Source organism: Manis javanica, chromosome 1 (genome assembly GCF_040802235.1).
Source record: "Manis javanica isolate MJ-LG chromosome 1, MJ_LKY, whole genome shotgun sequence".
Lineage (NCBI taxonomy): Eukaryota > Metazoa > Chordata > Mammalia > Pholidota > Manidae > Manis > Manis javanica.
In genome coordinates, this window is record NC_133156.1 from 140518459 (window position 1) to 140543792 (window position 25334).

The following is a 25334-nucleotide window of genomic DNA, read 5'->3' on the forward strand; positions in this document are numbered from 1 at the left end:
AATAAATCACCCTGGAAATGGAAACAAGGGCTTCCCTGGATTTTATCACTTTGGTAGAGGATTTCAGCAACGAAGAACCTAGAAACTATGAGTTTTCTTGTTTGACAAGAACTTGAAATTGCAAAGATAGCTGTCTCCTTTCTTTACTTAACATACCAGCAAAGATACATATTTTTTCTCTTTTTAAAATATTGCCTCTACTTTTTTTTAATTTTATGAATACTTAGTTTATATCTCATGTAGATATTTTCTCTCTTGACCTCTGTATGATATTGCCACACATATATGTGAATGAAATTTGAAGGTGGCAAAATGATGTTCAAGCATAGTAATTTTTCCTGAGGATTTTTGGACACTCATGTTTAAGAGGATATCAATTTGGTCCACATTTGTGGAATGGTTTCCCATTACTGAAATATTTTTCTTATCCATAATAAGCAAAGAGTAGATTCATGCCTCTCTTGAGTGACTCTTTTCTCATAATTGTCTTTGAGAGTCATATTTTCAGTTATATTCTCATACCAAAATAAAAGAGCTTTCCATATTTTCTTAAAATGTTTGTAGTGATAGAATACCTGTTGAAATAGTTTCAAAAATTAGTTTACTTATTTATTTTAAAAAGTATGTTTGCTATAAACATTTATTTGGTGGCTAAAGTGACCTCCAAACTTAGAATTCCACTTTTAAGTTCATCCAGCTTCTTCATTTTCTGGTTAAAAGCTATCAAAATTTTAACTATCTATGGCAGCTTGTTGCCCACTCAATCCCAATTCTACCTTCTCCCTTAATGAGCTCTTAATTAGTGGGGGATGGCAGTGTATTTAGGTAAAGTTCAACATTTCCTGATCCCTTTTATAAAATAGGGATGACCAATGGCATATAAAAACATGTCTTTGGGAGGCAGTTTCTGAAAATGCCTTTTAAAAGGAGCTTAGTCAGTTGGCCCCTGCTTGGAATTCAGGTATTGGCTGGAGTTCCAGCATCCATCTTGTAATCATGAGGTTGTCTTGAAGATGTAAGCCACAGGCTAATGAAATCCGAACAGAAACACAAATGGAACTTGGGTTATGATGACTCTAGTAGTCCCAGAATGTTTATCTCTGAAATGATGTTGTATGTGAGAGAACTAATCCTCTGTTTCTCCAAAGCACTGTTTTCTTGGGTCAATTCCTATTGTAATTGCAGTGTTACACCCTGAATGTTTTCCCAGCAAGTTCTTTCATGTCTTCGATGCCATTACTCAAAAATCCCCTTTCAAGAGTGTTTCCCTAGTCACTCTCTCTGCCGCTTCACTCTCCACCGTTCTTTCCCCTGATGTTGCATATCTTCTTTCCCCAGTTTAGTTTTCTCCCTTGTGTGATCTAACCTACAGTATATTTGACTTTTAAGTTCATTTTATTGTCTGTTTCATCCCTAGAATGTAAGCCCCAAGAGACAGGTATTTTTGCCTATTTTACATACTAGATTAGGGCTAGGTACTAGAAGTGCACATGCTTTGTTGAATAAATGTGATAAGGAATTGGCTGACTGAGGAAGATGTGGAGGAAAGATATTAAAGCTCGTATATGGAAAGCCAGAAAGCTGGCAATCCTTTTTTGGCCTAAGTAGCAGGAAATCATTGCCAGATCTGAAAGCATAAGTGAAGAGAGAGATGATACATATTTCTGGGATGGAGTAGAGATGGAAGGATAGAGTGAGGTGGAGAAGGGTTCTAGTGTCAGGAAAGGGAAGTAATGAAGAGCAGAGTGAAAATAGCTGGTGAATGTTTCTGGAAGTTTAAGTGACGGTAGATTATGAGAATTTATAGTCAAGCCAACTCATGACTTTATTATTCTTTTTATAATTCCAAGCTACTCAGAGGTAGGAGTGGGAGATAAACAGGGATGGACGGTCAACTTTTCCCAGGGCTGGTAAATGGTAGGGTGGGAAGGGCAGAAAGATGAGGTGTCATGGCTGAACAGGTTGTTGAAATGACTGAAAATGGCATCAAGCTGGAGAGGGCAAGTGGAGCTAGAAGGCAGAGGATTGCACCTGGGTTGTGAAGGTAGGATGTGCGCTAAAATCCCAGGGTGTTCCCTGACCATGGGTTCTACCTTCATCCTCAACTGAAAGTAGGTTTGGACTTTGCATTACACTTCTGCCTCTACCATGCATAAAGTTTATGTTCAAGGACTCACAGCATTCTTTAATCCCTGTGCCATTTGGCCTGATGTATAAGTCTGACCCAGTGAAAACCTGTAGGTCAAGTGTATGGTGCACAATCTCAGGCAGTCATCATGCCAGGAAAGACCTACAGCATGTCAGTGTGCACTGTAGGGTGCAGCTCAAGGAGACTGCTGTTCATTTTTGTTTGACTCTAAATGGGTGACCTTCACATTTGCCCTTATTATTTCCAGCTCTCCTTTTTGTCCATGTGCTTCACACAGTAGCAAAACAGAGAGGCTGGGAGTTGGGGCCTTGGGCTCTGGAATCTGTTGTGTGGTATCAAATCCTAGCTTCAGCACTGTCTGGCTGTGTGGTCTAGGAGAGCAAGTACTTACCTTCTCTCCAATTCAATGTGCTCAGCTGTGAAGTGGAGTCGGCGCTAGTGCACAGCACACAGGGTCGTTACAAAGACTGCTGCGATATGTATACAGTACCCAGCATGGAGTCGAGCACACAAAACACACTTCATTGGTGGTGATGATGATGAGGGTGATGGAGGAGGTGATGGGGGTGATGGTGATGATTAGCTCAGTAACTACGAGAAGTTAACAAGACTGCACAGGCAATGCTCCCATTGTTTCCTTGAGTTTGAACAAGGGGGAACTTGTGTCCCCTGAGCACAAGCAGGCTGCAATGAGCTCTTATAATTATAAACTGTGCAATTTGTTTATGAATAGCACATCAATTAAATGTCTGGCCTAAAGCTTTCCACACAGTACATTCAGACAAAACAGATGTTAACTTCTAAGAAACATCTAAACTGTTAGATAGCCTTTAAAATGTTTCGATAAAAATATCAATTTTAATTGATTCAAAGTTCTCAGTTCAAATCACTGAGGTTTCACTGTAGAAAAGAAGAAAATAAAGCAAAACTATGAAAATAAATACACCCAGAATCCCAGTAGCCATATATAATTATTAATAGCTACAACTAACTAAGGATATCTTGACCCATCTAGCCCTTTTCCATGTATACATATCTCTCTCTTCCAACTTAAAAGTATTTGTTACAAATATTAAAATACCTAGGCATCCAGTTAACTAGAGAGAAATGCTGTTGATTGCACTCATTAACAATTTTTCCATGGAGGAAAAAGACACATGAAAAGAATTCCTAAAGAATGATGAATGCAAAGTGAACAGGAGAAGGATGTTCAGCCCACAAACAAAGGAGTTATAGGTGCCTGGTTGGAGTAGGCTGTGGTCCTCTCTTCAGCCTGTAATAGAATATCAGCCATTCACCTTTAATGGATAAATATCATAATCTTTTAAATGGATGGGGATTCATACTACACAGAAGTCATTACAACCAAAGCTGTTAAATTTTGCATCTATGAATGATTTGCAGGGCATATTTATTTAGTACTTTTCTGTCTGAAAGACATGATTCTGAGTCTATGGGAGTTATGTTACAACTATTTAAGTTATAGGTAACTGCTAGCAATGCAAAATAATTCTTGTCTATAGACAAGCAAATGAATTGTGTACTTTTCTAATATTAACTTCTTGAACTGGTTGTGACATCTCACCAGTTTCCTTATTAATGAGTTAAATAAAATCTGTAATACATGTTCATTTTTATACTGGCATGAGAATCACAATTTTTCTTCATCTTTTTCTTTCTTAAAAAAATTATCTTTTGACCAGGCTATTTCCTCTGCAGTAACTATCCAAAGAAGGTGTTTGTCTTCCATGATGTCTGTTCCTGATATGGCTGGTGGTAGCCTCCTTACTGATAATTTCATTTTTAACTGCATTATTTAGAGGTTACAGCTCTTTGACATTTGTAATGTGCAGTGAAAATGCCTTTTGGCTTTCCCACAGTAGTATACGATATTCTCGACTACTTTCTTTTGATTGGCTTATTTCAGCATAAAATTAGGAGGGTGCATGCCTTAGCTTGGGCTGCTGTGACAAAATACTACAGACTGGGTGGCTTAAACAATAAATATTTATTTCTGTTTTGGAGGCTAGGGGTGTGAGATCAGGGTGCCTGCATGGTTAGGTTATGGTGAGAGCCCTCTTCCTGGCTTATAGTCAGCCACCCACTACTGCATCTGCACAAGGCTGAGAGATGCTGCTCATCTCCTCATCTCCTTATATGATCACCAGACCCATCTGGGGGCCTCACCCCCATGACCTCATACAAATCCAATTACCTTCCAAAGGTCTGTCTCCATATACTACCACACTGGGGATTAGAGCCTCAACATATGAATTCTGGGGGGACATATTCAGTGAGGAAGCCAAATACATCCATTTGGTATAAACCTCATTCTCAAAGATCTCTGTAATTAGAGATGTAAATCTCCCCATCGACCAAGGAGCTTAGGAGAATTTGATTGCATTATATTCAATTTTCTTTATTATTTTTGTCTTTTGAGTTTCCTAGGTATTTGTTTTAAATTACTAATATTAATGCATTTTGAGTTAGAAAAAGTTCTACTGGTGGGAATGTATTACGAATTTCGTTATAGTCATAAATATGATTTTAATTAAATATAGCCAGATGTTGAAAATGAATATTTCACCAATAGGTTATAAAATATATTATTATATATTTTAAACATTTAAATACTGTAAGGCTGGAGGCACTGGAGAGAGAAGGGCAAGGACAATGCAGGCAGAGCAGAGACAGCACCAAGTAGCTCTGTGCCATATGGGGAAGGAACGAACAGCTCTTCCTGGATTCCAGTCCCATGATGTGCTGACAAACCCCAGATATAGAACCCCTCCATCCAGAAGGAGGAGACCTCTGGCTGTCCATCACCCAACCCTGAGCCAATAAAAAATTCCCCACCTACACCTAGCATGGCCCACTTCCCCCTCCCTTCCCTGTTCTCTTTAAAACTCCCCGCCTCCCCTCCTGGGCGCGACTTCCCCAGCCTGTGATAGCCAGACCAGGGAAACTCACCCAGGAATTGCTCTCAAATAAACTGCCTGGCCCTTTGTTGCCTCTCTTCGCCTGGTTGGAATTTATTTTACAAATACTGTCTCTCAAATGCCCCCATCTCTACCTTGCCAAATTCATCATTTCACATAATTGAGAGTTCAGTTCTTTTTCTCGCTTTTTCAAGATTGACTGATTGATACACCTTTTAAGGAACAGGCTTCCATGATTGTGGAGCCATGCTCAGAGGTTATGCTCTATTTCAAAGTGTTTTTTCCTTTCCTTTTTGGACGATTAGGTCTATTGTGAAACAAAGAGAAAGCAAGTGATTAGTGCAACAAAAAGCAATGAAAGTTGAAGAGAGTGTGCTGAAGTTTAAATTATTTTTGAGGAATCATATAAGAAAAGCCTTCTACCTTGTTTACTCTTAGAATAATTTGACTTCTTATGTCGCCTTGGGGGCATACAATTACTAAAAAGCTAGTATTTAAACGTGCTAGCAAAAAAGGAAGCCCATTTTCATTTTCTCTCTATGATATAAAAGGCTTCCTTAATTATTTCTGTGACGAGAAGGGCATTTATTTCACATATAGTTATATTGTTTTATTCTTCATTTGGTGGCTGTTAGTTGAGGTTGATCACATACATTGCTCACATACATTTTTTTCCATTTCAATTTAGGAATATACAGTGTTACAGTCTGAATGTTTGTATTTCCCTGAAATTCATATGTGGAAATCCTAACCCCCAATGTGATGGTGCTAGAAGGTAGGGCCTTTGGGAGGTAATTAGGTTCCTGAGAGTAGAGCCCTCATGATGGTGTCTTTATAGTGATTAGCATCTTTATAAGAAACCCCTGCAAGCCCCCTGGCCCCTTCTGCTCTGTGAGAATGTAGCAGCCTGTGAATCTGTGAACCAGGGATTGGTGTCTCACCAGACCCCAATCTGCTGGTGCCCTGATTTTGGACTTTAAGCCTCCAGAACTATGAGAAATAAATGTTTGTTGTTTAAGCCATTCAGTCTCCAGTGATTTGTTATAGCAGCCCAGATGGACTAGGCGCCCAGTAATGAGATTTTCCCCTTCTTCTTTTAGGATTGCTTCAAGATTAAAAAGTAAGTGTTAGAAAATTTGAACTGTTAGCCAAGTTTTCTATAAGCCCTTGATCTGATTCGAGTCACAGATGGGCAGTTTATGGTAATAACAATGTTCTTGAGGTCTAATCATGGCAGGTGGGGAGAGCAGTGGAGGGCGGCAGGAAGAGGGTGTGGGTGCAGTGAGTTACCCAGTTTCATTTAAACTCTTATCTTCTCAAGTCCTAGAATCCCTAAAGTTTGGCTCAACTTCTTAACTGTTCTTGACTTATGAGTTGGTCTTGGCTAAAATTTTTAGTATTTTTGTATCTTTTGTACTAATTAATAATTTTGTATATTATATACATACGTATGCATATACACATGTGTATGCATGTATACATATACAGATCCACTGCTGCTGTGGCTCCAATCAGTGTCCCTACTGACTGTAACTGGAATTACTGCAGACTGCTCTGCTTCACAGGACCCTGTACATGCCAGGATCTTCTTTCTATGCCAATATTGGCTTTGGTAGAGTTGTTCATGCACCAGAATGCCTTTTTCTTCCCTTCCTCCTTCTCCTTTTCTAACCCTATTTATGGATTCCTTCATTTTGGACTCCTACATCAGGCCCGCCTCTGCTCTCATTTTGGCTTTGAATTATGTAGGGCTTTCTACTTAACTGTTCCAAACAACTCTCTCCTTCCGCATCAATCAGACTAAAACCTAAGTCATGAAGACCACCTACTTACTGCCACTATGTCCATGCTTAGTACTTATATTCAAAAGAGTAAATTTCATCCAGGCCATCTCAAATGAAGGAATAAAGGCTGTTAATCAGGATAACTTTAGTCTGTAATCAATCTGCTTTGTAAACAATCCTTTGACTTTAACCATCTAACCAGCTATTCCTAACTTTTCCTTTGACTTTAACCATCTAACCAGCTATTCCTAACTTTTTTAACCAGCTATCCCAAACTTTCCTTTGACTTTAACCATCTATCCAGCTATTCCTAACTTTTCTCCTTGGATGCCTGAAAGGCACTGAAATCTCCCATTTGACCCCTGTGTCAAATCCCTTGTCAGATGCTCTCATATTTATATTTGCTTTAATATTTTACTTTTTTGTATAATTATTTGCTTAGTATTCAAACACCTCATTGGTCTATGGCTCCGGAGCAGAGATAATTACATACATATGAGGTCCTGCATATATATTAGAACAAAGGAAGGAAGGAAGGGAGACAGGTAAGCAGAATGAAAAGAATGAGAAATCTCCAGGCTACAGCTGAAGTTTCAAAGGCTGTTAGTCTCCTTAGCTGTATGATTTGATGTTTCTTTTGTATACTGGACTAATACTTCCAAACAAAATTGCTTTTAAAATTTAACACCAAGAGCAATTTCCATTTCAAAATTGTGTCCATTGTTGAAAATGTCTTCAGTAGTGTTGCAAGTGGTCTAGAAGCTTCTCCAAATGTGCTAGGCATTTAGTAATGGGTGTCTGTGACTGTCTCCTAAAAATTGCTTATCTAGTTATCTCTAAACAAAAAGAAAAAAAAAAAAGCCTGGAGAGGTAATCAGCATGCTGTGTGTAAAATAAGTGCAGCAAATAGCTGTATAAAATAATATTTTAAAAAGTGCCTTTGTTTTGTTTCATGTCCCAGAACCTTCCAACTGAGAATTAAAAGAAACTGCTATCATGAGTAAAGTTGGTTTAAATTCCTTCAGGACCAAACCACAAATACAGGAAAAAGAAAAGGGGACTGGGGAGAGACCTATATGGACATTTACATCCTACATCATGAAATGTGTAGAACTTAAAATTTCCTTTTGGTGTAGGATGAGACAAGGTCATCCCAAGATGATCCTCAAACAGAAGTCTTACCCGGATCGACTGGAAACAACTTCCCATTGTCACCTCCAGAGTATCCAAAACCACTTAACTGTGAAGTTTCTTCTAAGCCTTGGGATCTCTGACTACAGGCAACCTTCCTCATTTCTCTTGAAGAAGTGTCCCTTTACTCCTGGAGAGCAGATCTTTCAGCTCTGCTAGGGCTTGTCCCACCTGCGAGGTCTGGCAGGGACTGCCTTCAGTTAAGGCTCTCAGACGCGGAGTGGGCAGCTCTTTAAAAATCAGACTCGAAAGCTTTACCCCCAGACTGTCTGTTTCAGCAAGTCTGGAGTGGAGGCCCAGGCATTTGTTTTTCTTTGTTTTTTAGTCTCCATGAGTGATTTAGTTGGATTACCCCATGTGATCCTATATAGAAACACAGCACAATGGTCCTTAGCCCTTAAGAGTCGTTGTACATATACATGGGCTTTATTTGTCTGATTATGTCAGCAGAGACTTAAACTATTTAGTATACTTATTTCTTCGGGAGTAAAAATAAAACAAAATTCATTCTTCTCTGTATTTTTTCTAGTGCAATTCTTTCTCTTTCCTCTTTCCCTGGGGCCCTGACTCCCTTCACCCCACAGCTCAGATATGTTAATTTCATTAAGCAAACTGATCAGCTCAGCTCTGATCTTGTTCAGCACATTTTTCTATGCACCTCATCTTGACATCCCTTCCCTTACTAGCACCTCTTGACCTCCAGTAAATCCCCCTTTTTTCCAACTAATTTGCCTCTAGGACCATCAGCTCTCATTGACTGAGAGCCCTGACTTTACTGGATTTCTATTCCTCAGGGCATTGTTTCCCCTTATATCCATGTTTTCCTGCTTTTAAATAAGTTTCGTGTTCTGGTTAGGAAGGACATTGTTAATGATCATTTGGGGTAGAGGGTTTGTTTTGGGGACTGTGGTAATGAAGGCTGATAGAGATGAATATTTCCCTGTGTTTGCTAATGATCCTCCTAAAACCATGCTTCCTCGATCTGGTTATGATGGTTTCTCTGTTACAGTCCAGTCAGAAGACATAAACCACTGCAGGTCTTTCAGCTGGGAGAGCTTAACTCAGGGAATCTGTTCTTGGGTAATGCAAGATCTGAGGAGCCAAATAGGAGTGGTCGATGCACCCAAAAGATTATTGGAAAGGCAGGAATCTGTGCTCACTCATGAGGCTGGAGAGACAATGGGAGGTGGTGGTGTTACCAGAACCCAGGACGTGGGGTCACCTTCGGGGAATGGGGACCGTGGCAGGGACATGGTGGCATTTGCAGTTACAGGGAAGATGCTGCACCTGCTGGGAGTGCCACACGGTGCAGAGCCGGAGCGGGAGGAATACCTGCCTTCTCTTCTCCTGCCCTCCAGCCTTTTGCCAGTGCCTCTCACTGGTTGAAGCTTTGTGGCATCCAGGTGACGGGGGAAATCTGGAGATGCAATCCCGTAGAGGAAGAGTGGGAAATGGACTTGGAAGCAAAAGACATATGACCGGTACAGTTTCTGCACAAGAATAATCTCATGTGATGTATGACGTCTCCCTTTTCTATCCAAGAAATAGTTACTCTTCATAGCAAGGTGCCTGATTATGTGCCATTAAATGGAAAATGAGAGACTCGGGAATAATAAAATTGAAAAGTAACTGAAATGAGACCAAAGAACGAAGGTCTGTGTTTACTACTTTCTCCTTTGCTCTGCCTGCTGAAGGTCTGCGTCTCCCTTCTGCCTCGCACAGCTGCCGTTCTGCCGCCAGGGGGCGTCTCATCATCCTGCAGTAAGATGCCCAGGGTCGGGGTGGGGTCGGGGTGGGGAGGCGCAGGGTGGTGGGGGCTAAATCTCTTCACTTTGGAGGCAGGACCTGGAAGGGAATGCAAGGCAGGGAAAGGCAGAGAATTCTCCTGAGAAACTGGGCACACACAGTGAGTCCCCAGGCCGTTCTCCAGCCCATTCTCTCTACCTCAAGCCTATGACAAGGGAGCTAAGTGAGTGTGAAAATCCCAGTCAGGTCCAGAAACCAGGATGGTCCCCTAGAGATGTTTATGTGGGAACCAGCAAATGGCACCGAAGACCATTAAATTGCAGACGGGACCAGATACGTTTAGATGTTATGGCCCCCAGGAGAGCTGCAACAAGCTGTCAGACACACACAGCCGTCGTGTTGTATGCGATTTACTTTATTGACCCCGTTGTAACGATGCAGGGTCAGTGTGCACGCCAACGCCTCATCCTTCCTTGGCGTTCTATCTCCAGCCCATTTCCACTTGGCTTCGGCCGATCCCGCCTCTGAAAAAGTCCTTTCAGCATGACCTGCCGCTTGCCAAATCCAGGGGTAACTTTACTCTGTTATCCCGTTGGTTACTTGGTAGCGCTGAACACTGCTGAGCACATTTGCAGCTTTTGTTCCAGATAATATATTATTTTTCCTCCTAACTTTTGATGGTACTTTCTTGCTTTCTTTTTCTAATTCTCCTCTTCACCCTAAATATCTATATTCCCTGGGAATTCAGAATTGGGCTCTTGCCCCCTCTCAATCCACGCCCTCTTTTCCTGACACGCACTCCCTGGAGCTTCTCACGCTGGGCATTTAACTCCTACGTCCCGACTCTTCCATCTCCTTCTTTAGACTGGACGTATCTCTTGACCATCGGACCTGATTTTCTATTTGTCTGAAGGTGTTTTGCCTCAAACTCAGCCTGTCCAAAACCAAACTATTCTTTTCCTTCCTCAAATCCATATATCAGTTAAGAGTAGGATGTTAACCAGAATGTCTCCTAGAATCTCTGACCTCCCATAAGTCATATTAACAACACTCAATTGTGCTTCCCTAACATGAAATAGATGACTCTCATACTACTATTTGCAGTGAATTTTTGTCTCTTCTGTCAGTCTAGAGGTTCTTCAGAGCAGAAATTGTGTCTTTCACCTCTGAATCTCCAGGACCCAACTCACTGGATTCTCATTATCCCCTTCCCGCTCCAGTATCCCCATCACCCTCAAAAAGAAAATGATACAATTTGTACAAAGAGTTACTTGTTTGGAGAATTCGTTGTCTTTCATTTTCTTAACTGTGTTTAGAGACATTGTTTATACTTGCTAATTCATTTTAGAGAGTTTGGACACAGCAATTTCATTTCCAGCTGCCTGAAGACATGAATCTCAGCCATTTGAAAAATGGGCAAGTTTTGAGCCACAAGAAAGCAATTTGCCTAGACCATGGAGTTCATTGTAATGGGAATGTTACTTGTCACCTAAACTATATTTATTTCTATAGTGTGGATGGAGAGGATAGGTAATAATCTTTGGAAATCTTTTGGTTGTTCACCCCAGAATTTCATAGACAGATCTTTGGTTTTAGCCATATCAATTTTCTTTTTTTAGAGTAACACTTCTATTAATACTCTTTTGAGTGCTTGAAGAAGGAGAGTTAATCATAAAAATTTCCAAGGATAGTTTCTTAATTTAAAATTGGTGAGTTGCTGTATATTGCAGTATTTCCCCAAGGGCCTGACACATTTAATTTCAACTTACTCCTAGTTATATTTTAAGTCTAGAGTTTGGATGAACAAAATAACTAAAAATTGAAGTTTAAGTGAAACTTCTTAAGTTCCAACTTAGCCTTGACTTCTTAGAAAACAGAATCTGAAGCCAAGATTTAAAGTACTAATGCATAAGGAGATGCCACCTTATGGCCATTGAGGAAAAGGGTAAGCAAAGATGTGAAGGGTCGCATCACCAAAGCAGCTGCTGCCCCATGAGACACAGGTGGAGCCCCACAGGTGCATCTCCTGGGCACAGGGAGGACAAAGAAGCTTGTATGAGCGGAGCAGTCCATGGTGAAGTGGGGTTTGCTCCCTTCCTGTTTCTGCTGACCGTGCTTAAAGTTCACAGAGGGTTAACTTCCCTGTACTTTTGGGTTTCATTATTCAATTCTGCCAGTGGCCATCAAATTCCATCCTGTGTGTGGTGGTCTTTTCCTTTCCCTGTTTTGTACAGCTGTGTATCACCGGTGCCCTAACCCAAGCCATGTTGTTTGAATTCTGGAAGAAGAGGCAGGAGATACACAATTAGACCAAGGCCGCTGGGCCAGGCTGCTGGTTGTAAATAAAGGCAAAGGATTGTTTGGCTGCAAGGAGGCTCCAGGAAGCAGGAAATGCACATATGGCTCAAGGAAATATGTAGAATTAGTGCCTAATAGAAGTGTTGACTCAAAACTTTCCCCTTCCAAGTTTACAGGGAGAAAAGGGGAGCAGAATACTTCCACACAGAAGTTGCATTATTCCTGAACAAGTTACCATAAAGAAGTCACCACTGATTTTTTTGAGACATAATTGATATATAACATTATATAAGTTTCAGATGTATAACATAATGATTTGATATATGTATATATTGTGAAATGATCCCCACAATAAGTCTAGTTAACACCATTACCACACATAGTTACAATTTTCCTCTCATGATGAGAATTCAAAAAATCTATACTCTTAGTAGCTTTCAAATATGCAGTACAGTATTATTAACTATAGCAATCATCATCACAGATACTTTGATATGGGAATAAAACACTGAAAGCTAAAATGTCCTTTCAGTCTTCTCCTTGTTCGTTTGTTTGTTTGTTTAACCCTGGGTATTACACTTGGAGAAGTTCGAGCTATTCTTTGGTGGAGATGACTCCATGAAATACTTCCATGACACTTCTGATGAAACTTCTGGTCTGCTTTAATTTTTCCAAGGTGTTCTAAGAGAATCTAGGGAACTTGCCACTGGATTGTGCTATAATAAATATAGGAAACTGGAAAAATTTGTGACCTAGAGTTTTCCAGTGATAGGAGTCACATGTAGAGGAGCATTATTTTGAGCACTTTTGACTCTGCAACTTTGCTGAACTCAAAGCATTATTTTCAGAGAAGTGTATGTCCTGGCCCCAGTTACATTTCAGGTTTTACATTTTTATTTGGTTGGAAAACAGAGCTCACAGGGTTTTCTTTTTATTGGACTTATTAGGAACAGCCATACTGCATAGCTCTCCAAGCAGCACAGACAGTCAGCTGACGAGGCGTTTAGGAATAAGCAATCAAAGCTTTGACTGGACCCATTGGTCCAGCTCAGGTCTCCATGTGTGGGATTTGGACACCGACTCAGACCTGATTAAGCCTGAGTGAAGGGTAGGCCCTCCTAACAACAATTTCTGCTGAGGTTAACATTCCATTACCTGAATATATTTTTGAGAATCTTTCCATAATACCACAACTGTTGGGATTCCAGGTGATCTGGTAAAAAACAACAAAAAAATTATTTTTGTAGAAAACAGTTACTGGGATGTTCAGACAATTTTGGGTGTAAGTAATGAATACCTCTGAGTGGTTAGGGTTATGGGTATTCTTTATTTTCTTTTTGTCAATATGTACATTCTGTAATGAGAATGCATTATTTTATCATAAGAGAAAGTAACTTTCAATCACAAAATAAAAGCCATTGGAAAGTTGAATTTGAAATGTAGTTTTTGTTAATTGTGTCTGCTGTATTCAGCAAAGTTTGTGTAGTTGTTTTAATTGTGCAAATTGGAGGAAAACTAATGTCAACCACTAGTTTGTGTTCTGTCTTACAACATTTGTCTCTACTGTTTGTTCATTCTTTTGTGTGTTTTATAATTTTTTAAAGTTAACTTGTTTCTAATACAAATATCACAGAGAAGGAATAAAAAATGAATAGAAGTTGCAAAATAAAGTAGGAAATAATGTTCTGAAAATGATATGAAGCATTGCAGAGCTTCCCTGCGATGCCCTAAAAACTTACTAATGTATGAAAAGCAAGCTGTTAGGGAATATACATTTTCTATAAAGCCATCATTTACAACTATTCTCTTGACCTATTTAATTTTGCAATTCTTTTTGACTAAAGTAAATGCTACCAAAGGAGCTAGTTTCAATTTTTGTTTACCTAGATACTGGAATAAAACCATGTTTAATTTTTATAGTAGAAGTAAAACCAAGCATCATTAACCCCTGAGCATTTCTGTGAACCAAGGACCTGGTGCACTGGCATCATTCTTTCTTGGGTGAGGACATACCCACTCCAGATTCTACTTCTTACTTCCTGCCCTTCATGTCCTGCCCCCTCCCTCCCCTCCTTCCTGGCCTCCCCGGCTGTCTTTTCCTCCTGGTTCTATGGTCCTATTACCATCCCCTTCCCTCCCTTCCCCTCCTCCTCTCCTCCTTCTCCCCTTCCTCTGTCCTCCTCCCTCCCCACCACTTCTCTCCCCCAACGCCACTTATTTTTTTAAATATTATAGAGAGCTGCATTTAAAACAAAACAAATGACAAGAAACATAGGTACTAATTATAGGCTCTTCCTGGTCCTTGGGAATGAATGGAAAGTTTCAGTTATATCCAAAGGAAACTCTTGACCTGTTAATTCTACTCTAAACTCCATCCTTGTAACGGACTAATGACTCCCCGTGAGGCTCATCGTCATGTTTTGTTCTAGTTGGCCAGGTCATCATTTAGTTAAACATTATGTTAAAACTTCAGTATATGGCTTTAATCATACTTAATATGTGTTAATTATTAATGAACTTTTGTGTCATGTAAGTTAAAAACTTCATAGCTTCACACTTCACATAACATAATGAGATAAATACTAGGGTGATGAGGTTAGTATAGGCTAATTAATATAGGTCAGGCTTGCTCTGGCTTTGTTTAACCCAGTAACCGTAAAACAACTGGATTTGTCCTACAGTACTAATTTCTTGTTTCAGATTTATTTTAAAGAAATAAAACTTTGCAAATACAGTTAAGAATGCTTTGACCCTTCCACAATCCCATTTCTCTCTCTGTTCCCAGAAAGAATCACTTCCTTTAAAGTTTTATGTATCTTTTTTTGCTATGTTTTCATATTATTACTATATAAATATTTTTTTCATGGACAGTGTATATAATTATTTTGTGTTCTTTTAACCTTGACATAAATGTCATCACATTTTCTGTAACTTGGTTGCACTTTAAATGATTTATAGCGTACCCTAAAATACTCGAGTATAGATGAGTTTAAAGGATTTGTGTTTACTTTGATTACCAATATATTTGGATTTATTCTAAACTTTTCTGTTTATCAATTTACTTTTGCTTTTTTCATTTCTTTTTCTTGTCATTGACTAGATAATTGATAAGGTACTCTTCATTTCTATTTTTTTCCCTCTTGAGTTAAAAATCTTTATATTTAAAAAATTGTGAAAATAAACTTTATTTTTTGAATCATTTTTGATTGACAGAGAAATTGCAAAGATAATACAATCCCACACCCAGTTTCTCCTATTATTAGCATGCTCCATTAGTGCGATGTATTTCTTATAACTAATAAACTAACATTAATGCATTATGTTAATTAACTGCTATACTTTTTTTCAGAGTTCCTAGGTTTTACCTAATGTCCTTTTCCTGTCCCAAGATCCCATCTGGGTCACCGCATTGCATTTCGTCATCATGTCTTCTTGGGCTCTTCTTGGCTCTGACAGTTTCTCAGGCTTTCCTTGTTTTTGATGACCTCGACAGTCTTGAAGAGTACTGTTTCAGGTGTTTTGTAGAATGTACCATTATTGGGATTTTTCTGATGTTTTCATCATGATTGGACTGGGCTTTTAGGTTTTGGGAGGAGGACCACAGAGATAAATTACCACTGTCATCACACCAGGTCAAAGGTACATACTATTGACATGACCTTTTGCTATTGATGTTGACCTTGGCCGCCTGGAGGCTGAGGCTGTGTTTGCCAGGTTTCCCAACTGTGAAATTAGTCTTTTTTCTCCCCCTTTCCATACTGTGCCCCTGAAGAAAGTCACTATGCTCATTCTATACTTTAGGAGTGGAAAGTTACACTACAGAGTTTATACATAAATGATTTGGAATTCTGGACAGGGCATTTGTCTATTCTCCCCATTTTATTTATTTATTCAATCATTCTGAGAAAGTCAGTGTGGACTCCTGGATATACTGGACATCTTGTGTTATAATCCAATGCTACTTCTTTTATTATTCAGTTTTTTTCAGCTCTGGCCATCAGGTCCTTAAATTTTAATATACACACTCAAGTACAACTATTTTCTAATGATTTTGAAATTAACGGAAGAGTTTTTTAGCTTGCTCTCATTTTTCTGTTTATCACTGTCTAGAATTTTGTCCCATCTTTTAAAAATGCAAACTTTTTACTAAAACCATCAATAGTTAGATGTATCAAAATATTTACCAATCATTGTGAACCTTCTAGCTTCACTTTTCCTTTCCTTGAAGTGAATCCTTAAGTAATTATTTTAGTGAGGGCCTGTGGGTGGTATCCTTAGGTTCTTTTGTTGACTCAGGAGCCTGAGATGTGTGTGAGATTTCCCAGTTTTCATGAGACAGATCACTAGATTGTTCTCATGTTCCAAGCAGTTAACTCTGGATCCTAACTTTGTAAAGGTGAATTAAATGCCTCCATAGAAACAATGGGGAAATAACAGCCTGATACTTAACTGTTATAAACTGACCATATACCCTGGCTTGAACCCTTTTTGTTCTTAGAATGTTCCTATCACAGCTGGGTTTTCCTCTCACCTTCTTTTTAAATTAACTTTCACAAAGGCTACCTGATTATTCTTTTTCCTTTTATCTGTCCTCTCCAGTTCATTCTGTTTTCCTGCCAGGTTACTTTTTTCTAAAGTGAAATTCATCATACTACTTGCTTGATTCCTCATACATCCTTCAGGAATTCCCAGCACAGTAGTATTAGGGCTTTTCCACTCATTGCACATTTTGTCTCTGTTGTCTGCTGGCCTCGGTCACTGATGACTTCAGTATGGGGCTCCCTGTCTTTCCTTTGACCATTGCCTCATCTTCCTCAGGACTTCAACCACCCTATAGATGATCCATCAAAATATTCTTAGTACTGTATGTATCGGATCCAACTCTCTAACTACCCAAAATGGTGCTTGCCCTGGGATTACTCCCGACAGCTGCAGGGAAATCTCACAGCTGTGCATTTCAGATTCCGAACTTCAAATTCATGCTCTCTGAGATAACTACCTCCTACCGGCTTTTTTCTTCTCACAATTACAGCATAACCCACCCCTCGCTTTCAGCCCATAGGTTTCTTCATTCTTCATAGAGGATGTGGATTGAGTTGGACAACAATGTTGACTATTCATCCTTAATTTACTCGCCCACATGTTTTTTAAGTCCCAGCTCATCTTCACCTCCTTCTGTGAGGGGGAAGTGTTCTGCAGGTGGGCTGGCTTCCACCTGAGATCAAACTTGTGTGTTCTGGGTCATGTCTGCTCTTGGCTTCTCAACAGCTTTGTTCACCCTCATCAATCAATTCAATCTATCCTCTTCCTTTTCCTGTTCTCATCAGTTCTTCCCTTTCTACCTGGGTCATTGCCATTATTTTACAAATTTGCCTGCCTTCATACAAACATTCTCGCCCCTGTGTTTTCCTCCACCTCTTCATTTTTATGCTCCTTTCACAATAATGAATTGATTTCTTTCCAGATCCCCGGTCAGTTCTATGTCCTTGGGTACAGCCACTTGCACAACCACTGAGCAGCATTTACACTGCTGACAGTCCCTTCTTTCTGGAAACTTCTTTCTCAGCAACACCAGCAGACCAAAATGCTGGGAGTACATCCTAGGTTCTTTTCCCTTTGTATTGTATATCCAATCTATTGAGAAGTTTGGTCAGCTCCCAAAATATGCATCTCATCCTGTCCTCTGCTATCCTATCTATGCTAGCCTCATCTATCCCCCATATCTTATCTCTTCTTGTTATTTTCTACTTATCTCGTATTATTCCTATTCATTTCATAGAAATAACAGGTAACCTCATGTGTTTTCTTGCTTCCCTGTAGTGCCCCTTACAGTCCATTCTTTACACAGTAATCAGAATGATCTTTTAAAACGCAGATCAGACCACATAATTCCTTGGCTTAACTCCCCTCACCCTGTGGTTTCTGCCTGGCTTCTTTCCCTCAGGCCAGGGGTGGTGGTGATTCAGACACCTGATGGGTTTGGAAAGTGCAGGAACAGAGGAGAACATATTCCCCTGTTTCCAAGGAAAGCCTGGGAGAGGTGACACAATCCCAGAATCTCAGAAATTCCCTCATGCTAGGACAGTAGCTTAGAAATGGTTGCATGGTGTTGGGACAGAACTTTAGAAGCTTGAATGAGATTCTCAGAGAGGTGTGGAAGCTTAGTATTCTGCTTCTACCAAATAGGGACTGCAAGCAGTTGAGAGGCAGTTTGGGAGAATTCTCAGAGTCAAGGAGAGGAAGAGCAATGACCAACCTGGGCTAATGACCAGAGAGCTGATGTTTCAGTACGTGTCAGCCTGGGTGGGTGAGGAAGACCAAGGGCCACACCCTGCACCGCACACACTGAGATCCTGCACCCTGAGGGCCTCACAGAGCAGAAATGCTACTCCAGGATCTTGGGAAGTGGGCAGGACCCTGAACTGGCTGCAGTTTAGTTTCTACCATCTGGTAGAGTGAGGATTTCAAATAGAAATCAAATTCATTTGCAGAATTAAAGACATAGAGTTACATTCCATGGAAAATTGATTTGTGGGCTGTCTATACTTGATATTTTATAAGGTTCAATGATAATTTATATGGGTGTGGGTTGAGGGAAAAGGACTTTAGTGTTGATTATAGCTGTGTGTATTTGGGCCATTTCCCTTCATACCCTTAGGCCTCATTTTCCTCATCTGTAACATAAAGGGATTGGGCTAAACAAATGGTGCCCAAAGCCCCCCACCCCACCCCTTTATCTAATCAATAATATCAATGATTTGTCTTAAAAGAGTTATTTCACACCTGTCAAGTAGAGTATATGCATTTAGATAGTGCCCATTATCCCATTCATGGCAATGAATTCTCCTCTAATTTATTCTTCCCTCGCTCCTTCCCTCCCTCCCTCCTTCCTTCCCTCCCTCCTTCCCTCCTTCCTTCCCTCCTTCCCTCCTTCCTCCCTCCCTCCTTCCCTCCCTCCTTCCTTCCTTCCTTCCCTCCTTCCCTCCTTCCTCCCTCCCTCCCTCCCTTCCTTTCTACCGTCCTTTCTTTCCTTCTATCACCAAGCACAGATTTAATATCTTAGAATGGTGATAAAGTAACAAGGTAAAGCTAATTACTGCATGATATTACAGATATGTTTTGTATGTGTATTTATTTTTGCTAACCCAAATTGTACAGTTACTTTGTTAATTTTATTTAAGGGATGGATGGTGGTTGTGTGTGTGTGTGTGTGTGTGTGTGTGTGTGTGAAACTGGTTCCTGTGTATTTCCTTTAAAAATCTTCCTCTCCTTCTGGAAATTCCCTTAAAATTTTTTTTATCAGTTACTGAGTCCATGTCCCTTTTTTGTGTGGTCACATTAACCATCAAGGAAATGAAAAATCCAGTGAGTTTGGCAGCACAGTAGTAAGTATTGTACCACATGTAATAGAAGCAACATCCATATCTAAATAATCATTTGAAAACGTGTTTTAGTCTAGCTATCAGACTAAGTCCCCTCATAAAATGTTAATGTTAACTAGGCAAATATTGCAAAGGTTGGAAACAAATATGTAAATGAGGCCTAAAAAATCTGCAATAAAGTATTCCTTTTTAACGAAGCATGGTGCAATGTTGGTGTATCCCACTGAATGATCCAATACTTCTGATCATTCAGCTTCATTTTTCAGTACACCTAGGGGGATTATCTTTATAGCAAAATGCGGAGTTTGGGATGCTTTTGCATAAAATGGAGAGATGATGTATGAATGAAATCTAACAAATATTACCTCCAGTCTTTTTTTGTGCCCTTGTCTTAAGGAAGAAGCATAGTATTAATAATACAAAACCCCTTGGACATATAAATGATATTTTAGAATTTCACTGAGTCTCATTACTGCAAACGTACTTTCTCAAAAACATATCTACTGTCACTTGATTTTTCTTCTTTTTTTAAAGTTATTGGTAAACTATGCCAAATGTCAAATGAAAGAGATGAAGACATGGAGTGAGCATCTTCAGTTCTGATCTTAGTTCTGGTTCCACCATATGCTAGTTGGACTTGCCCTTCACTCCTTGGGACCTTGGCTTTCCCACTGTAAGATGAAGACTGAGTGAAGATCTCCAGTGGAAATTCCAATTCTGATAATGCATGAGATGAAACTCTTGTAGGTGTGCCAGCTGATGGTTATATGAGAAGAGGCTGTATTTGGTTTATTCACTACCTAGAATGTTGGTTGTCTTGATGTCCTGTGGTCATAGTGAGTGTCTCTGAGGATTATCAACCTCTTATGTCTACCAGCAACTCACACTTCTTAAAATGTCAACATTATTTTGGCCACGATATCTAAAATACCATGAACATTTGTTCATCAATATAGAGGCTGTGCTGGCAAATCTTGTGCCAATTATGGGAGTTCTTGTGTGTGTCTTATCAATGGCAGCTGTGTTCCTGGGATTTTTATGGTCCTGCATGGAAAAGAATAAGTCACCCAGGTTTGGGTTTGAATCCTGATATCAGTCTTTTTCATGTCATACAAAGTTCATTGTAACTATTACATGAGGCATCAAGAGACACTGAATGAAAAATTTTAAAGGGAATTTCCAGATGGAGAGGAAGATTTTTAAAGAAAACACACAGGAATCAGTTTCACAAATTCCCAAACTTACCACCTGTAACTTATCTCCTTATCCAGCCATACTCTCTGAGGTCAGAGATTTCTCAAGCAGGAGACAATCGAGGCCTTGTGCCTGTAAACTGCCTATAAAACTTTAATTCCCTCAGAGTGACTAACAATGTCTTGAGTCTGCCTGCCTTTTCATCCACTTTAAAAAATATCGTAAAGAACAGAGGGAGACACAAATGAAGTTGCATTCTGAGTATTTTGCAGGTGATTGTTACTTGCCCCAGTTGTTCTTAGATGGTGTCATGAAGGGAGATTTAGTTGGCTACACAATCCTGTTCCTTATCTCTAGATTAATGGTGAGAATAAGCTCTTTACGAAGAATAAAGGTGTTAATGAAGGTAAAGTGTTTTGTTCTTAGCAAGAGTTTGATCAATGATATCTTCTTTCAAACCTTCTCACTTAATTTTAAACTTTTTCATAAAATAATAGTTTTGATTTGATTGTGACCTTCTGGGAAGAGGAAGAAATTTAGAGTAAAGCCTGTTGAAATGCTTCAGTTTTATTCTGAGGGAAGGGTTTCCTCCCCCACCCTCACAGCTGCTTCACAGCCTTCCACAGTGGCAAGTGGAGGGATGCCATTTGCCCCTGTGCTCTGACAGCCAGTAGCTGAGGATTTCCATCTCTCCTCTAAAGAGATGGGAGCATAGAAGAAAGCGCATCTGCTATGAGAATGCCTGACAAAGCTGTGTCTACCTTAATATCCATGGAAGCTCCACGTCCTCTCAGATGATCCTTCAGAGCAAAACAGAGGGAAATGCTGTTCTGGCAGTGTCTCAGAGATTGGCATCTTCTCCTCTGCTGGGCATCAGGATGATGGTGAGCAGGTGATGCAACAGCAGACCTTCAACGAAAGTGATGATAAGATGCCAAAGACACTCAAGGGTCCCTTCCCACTCCCCTCCTATCACACGGTACAGGACCACAGTGACTCAAAGTAAAACCATTCATTTTGAAGAACATTTTCTGTCGACTTCTTACAGCTTGTTAACTCGTGGCTCTTTCTGCGAGAAAGGAGCATGTACGCAGCTCTCTTTTGAGATGGACTGTGTGTTGGGTGCAGAATAGGAGGAGTCCTTCATCAGAATTTTCAAGGGCTATGAAACTGTTGTCCATTTTGCCAGTAAAACATACCTCTGTGGGCCTTCGTGGTTATGAATGAAAATTCAACAGGAGATAATGTAGGGAACATAGCTGATATTTCTGCTGTTGTCATGCTCTCCCGGGCACAGCCCTGTCACCTGGGTCAACATAAGAATGTCACAGGAGCACCTGTATCAGAATCTAACAGGCCTGGGGCTCCATTTAGAGTGGGAGAAAAGCCCCTGCTTTAGTCCTTGCAGGGAGTCATTTCTGTAGCCAAATACTCAGACACTCAGGCAAAGGAGTTAGGCTCTGTGTGTGTCAACTGCTTCTGAGTGTTTTTAGTCCGATGTTAAAACTTAGTGTCGTCACAAATTTGGTAGAATTGACTTTGTTGAAAGCACATTTTTGATGATAAACATAGCAAATTTATATGTCAGTCTTTCTCTTTCTTAATAAAAAAGTTTATTGATGTAATATGAGTATAAAAATTAGTAAGTCAAGTAGTCCTGGAGATTTAATGAAAAGTAGCTGTCCTTTTTCCTATCCTTTCTCAGCCCTGAGTTCCTCTCCAAAAGCTTAGTCAGTTCTAAACCAAGAACAGGTTCTTTCCCCTGACACTTATTTCTGTGTTTCTGAAGAAAATGCATATGCTTGCTGTTCTTCAGTTTACCCATTTCAGACATTATATATTGTCTTCCTCTCATAGAAGATAAAAATTTGAGAGACACAATTTTTTGAGACTTTGCATATTATAAAATGTCTTTTTATGATCTCACACTTATTTAGAAGTTGTCTGGGTAAAAAATTCTGGGTTGGAAATGATTTTCATTTGGAATTATAGGCCTATGGCACCATTTTCCTCTGGTTTCCAGTTTGTAAGGTAAAATTGAGCAGAAATGACCAGGCGAGGAGGCTACAAAGGAGCCAAAAGTTTAATAGGGTGCAATCCTGGGCGATGTTCGCTGGTCTGATCAGTCATAGGCCGGAGAAGTAGCGCCCAGCAGGGTAGGCAGAGAGTTTTTAAAGATGGTAGGGGGAGACAGAGTGTAGATTTACAGCGGCGTGAGGATTGGCTAGCCTAAGGCATCTTTTTCAGGTTGGGAGGGGGCAGCAGCCGGGGACTTTGGCACGTCATCAGTGTCTGATGTGCTCACCCCTCCCTCCGGTACCTCCAGCCTTACACAGTTGATTTCTAATTTTTTGATTGCAACCTTTTCCCCACCTTCCCAACCCTCAGAAAGTTATAGGGTCTTTTCTTTCTTTGGTTTTCTGGCCCTTCATAGTGATGAGCCTTGGTGTAGGTCCTTTCTCTTTCCCTGGGATGGCACTTGTCATGCCCCTTCAATTTGGAAATTGTATTTTATAATTTATTTGATAATATTCTCCCCTCTATTCTCTTAGTCAGGCCTAATAACTGGGGTAGTAACTTAGTCAGATGTTGCTTTTTGTTTAAGAGCTCTGTGATATAATGGGTCATAAGAGATACATATTTGGTCATGCAGATGACCAAATATATATTTCCCAGGTATATTTGGTCTTCATCCACAGTTCATGAAAACACTGGAGGGTCTTAAAGGTGAAATGGGTGTTTTCTCATGTTAATGAGAGACTTTTGGACCCCACTCAAGGGCAGGGGCTGGAGGGTGAATGAGCCAATGGCCAATGACTTAGTCAATGATGACTATGCAATGAAACCATCACAAAAACCCCTGAGAAGAGCATATTGCTCTCTTGGATCCTGCTTCTCTGTCAGAGAGAGCTTCCGTGTTTGGGGAACCATTAAGCTTCCACATTCCATGGAGCCAGGCCCCAAGCTCTGCGAAGATAGAAGCTCCTTATTTGGGATCTTGCCCTATGTATTTCGTCATCTGGCTGTTAACTTGTATCCTTTTTATGGTATCCTTTAGTAAACTGGTAAGTGTTTTATTGAGTTCTGTGAGATTCTCTTGCAAATTAATTGAATCTAAGAGGGGGGAGGTCTTGGGAATCTCCCATCTGAAGTGATTGGGGCTTGCAAATGGCATCTGGCATCTGGAGTGGGAGGTGGAGGCAGTCTTGTAGGACAGAGCCCTTAATCCTGGGAATCTGGTGTTGTCTTCAGGAAGATAGCACTAGAATTGAGCTGAGTTCTTGGACTCCCTTCCTCCCAACACATACCCATTGGAATTGGGTCCTGGAACCAGACAGGAGTTACACTATTACTGCTGTGTATACTGTTGCTGTGTATGTGTATGAAGAAAAACAGGTTCTAAGTTTTTTATTGTTCCTATTATTTCCCATTTCTTATTTTTTTCTACATCTGGTGATAGTTTCTTGACATTTTTCTTCTAGCTTTTCTAGTATATATTTTATATCTATGATCACTAATTTCTAAGAGTGTTTTGGGTCTTCTGTAAATATGATATTTTTCATGGTTCATGGGTAAATAGATTTCTGGGGATGTTCATTAAAGATTAAAAATATTATTTCTTCTGTATCTCATCTGTCTCCTCTCAGCTGTGCTTTCATGTTGGATAGTTTTGGTCTCCTTCATGTGACTGGATTTCCTCACTTTCTGGTGGCTTGAGCTGTGTGGTTATAGCTGAGATGAAGGTGCTAAAGCCCAGTCTGAAACTCTGCGGACAAGGGTGTGTCATGCTGCTTGGTGGCCTTTCCATTTCAGTGTCTGTAGGATTTTCCACGGGTTGTCCTCCACGGGCTGCCATCTCTGGAGAGGAGGGAGAAAGGGCTGGGATCCCTCTTTTTGTTACTACCTTCACCTGGGCTGCTGTTCCCAGTAAGGTGTGTCTCTCCCACTGTTTTCTCTCAGTCTGAAGCCCATCTGGGAATAATTTCACATCTCTTAGGAGGTCAGGGAAGGGCAGTAATGGTGGGAGGATGTGCTGGGGAGGACACGGAGTGCTCTTCATGTAGACTTTCCTTGAATTCATTGACTCTGCACCTCTTGCTTTATTTTACCTCACTGTCCTTGGCAGCTGAGACCTCTGTACCTGAGCCTTTCCTGGGTTCTGAAGCTCGAGTAGACTTTCTCATCATTGGCTTCCTCCTCTTCAGACTCTTAGAAATTAGCCCTTACAGATCTACCAGGCCCAGTGTCACTCTATGTCCCAAAATGTGTTAATCTTTCTCTCTCTTTGCCTTTTACCCTTCAATTTCTATTTATGTAGGTTTTAAACCTCCTTTTTGTAGTTTTCCTTTGTTATTTTATGGGTACAGAGAAAGGACAATGATAAAAAGCATGTTTAACCAGCACAGTTTTGCCCTTTCCTTATCTAAGAATCCTTTTACTACTGGGTCATGCTGGTCTGTAATTCATCCTGCTCTGCCACTTCCTATCTGTCAGTTCTGTCACTATTCCCATCTTTCATGTCAACACAATAATGCCTAATGCATTAAATTTGGGAAGCCCCACTTGGAATAATATCTAGAACAAAGTCTAACCACAGTAGTACAAATATTGATATGTACTTTTGTTTTGGGTGGCTCTCCACTGTTGGTTC

At 40.1% G+C, this 25334-nt stretch overlaps 1 long non-coding RNA gene across 1 annotated transcript; it reads right to left on the reverse strand.

Annotated features, from left to right (window-relative positions):
- Positions 1-9751: 9751 nt before the first annotated feature.
- On the reverse strand, positions 9752-15678 carry LOC140849065 (uncharacterized). Its single transcript, XR_012130562.1, has 3 exons — positions 15473-15678; positions 13263-13320; positions 9752-9908 (listed from the first exon to the last, which is right to left on the reverse strand). It is a non-coding gene; the product is annotated as an uncharacterized lncRNA (long non-coding RNA).
- Positions 15679-25334: the final 9656 nt, after the last annotated feature.